Source organism: Penaeus monodon, chromosome 31, assembly GCF_015228065.2.
Source record: "Penaeus monodon isolate SGIC_2016 chromosome 31, NSTDA_Pmon_1, whole genome shotgun sequence".
NCBI classification, from domain to species: Eukaryota; Metazoa; Arthropoda; class Malacostraca; order Decapoda; family Penaeidae; genus Penaeus; species Penaeus monodon.
Window position 1 is genome coordinate 25,180,563 of NC_051416.1, and position 1,359 is coordinate 25,181,921.

Genomic DNA, 1,359 nt, shown 5'->3' on the forward strand with positions numbered 1-1,359 from the left:
TTCCTCATTGTTCTCATCATCACCGTCTACATCGTTAATATCATTACCACGCTTAATAACCAACACCACTATCAATAACATCAAAAACAGGGGGGGAAATAGATATTAAACTCCTGCAGGACCCTAGTAACATCAACTTGAAGTCAAGGGCGTAATGACATCACAATCAGTTCTGCGGCTTCATTCATCCCACTTCGAGCGGAGGTGCGAAATCGTTAGGAAATCCTCCTTTTGGCTCCTCTGCTAAACGGCTCAATGGGTAATGGCTGTTAAGGGAAGCCATGTGCTAAACGGCCCATTAGACGATGCTCGTTTTTATCTAGGGGAAAAAAAACAAACTTATTCGGGGGAAACTATTTTGTTGTACGTTTTCTTTATTAGAGAGGTTTTTCATGTCATATGATAAAGCGATTTTTTTTTTCTGCTTCTAACTGGTTCTTTTGTTTGTTTTCATGTTCCTTTCGTTCTGCTACAGTATCCACAGTGCATAATATATAACAGTTATTTATCACTAAAATAGGAAAACGATTAAAGTGTTAAATATTACAGATTAATCGTCGAAAAAGGTAATTTGCTATATAATGGATTTTTTTTTTTTGTAAAAAGGTCAATCCCTAATCACTTAAATGGATAATATTACTGCTAGTTGAAGTTAGTTTTGTTAGGAAAATTTAAGCATTTCCTTGAAAATAGGCCTGGAATCCCTAAAATAGGACTATTGTGTTTTTTTGGTTTAACACTCATAATGCAAAAGATTTAGAAAATTAATATATACCACTGAGAAAATAGATTAAGAAATTTTCTGCACAATAGAATTGCTAACTATTCAACATATCTAGAGAATAACACACAAATCTCCCACAATAACTGAAAGGTCTCCCACAATAACTGAAAAATCTCCCACAATAACTGAAAGGTCTCCCACAATAACTGAAAAGGTCTCCCACAATAACTGAAAGGTCTCCCACAATAACTGAAAGGTCTCCCACAATAACTGAAATATCTTGAATAAAGCTATTAAAACACCTTAGAACTCATTATGAATATCTGCACCTTCCCAAGCAACAATAAACACCTAAAAAACTAAATCCCCCCCTCCCCCCCTCCACACATACACACACCTAAAATCCGGAGTTGGGGAATAGCCAATGCATTAGAGTAGTTTGGCGGTAGCATTTGACCAGGTATTTTGAGACTAGGTGCTACCTCCTTAGATAGCAAACAAGGTCAACCACTAAATGCATTGATTAGCTAATATCTCTTTAAGAAGCCGAGGGTTAAGGGGCTCGTTAGCGTGTGGTCTTCCGAGGGAACATTTTAATAGAATTGCTTTTTTTTAATCATGTAAATATATAAATG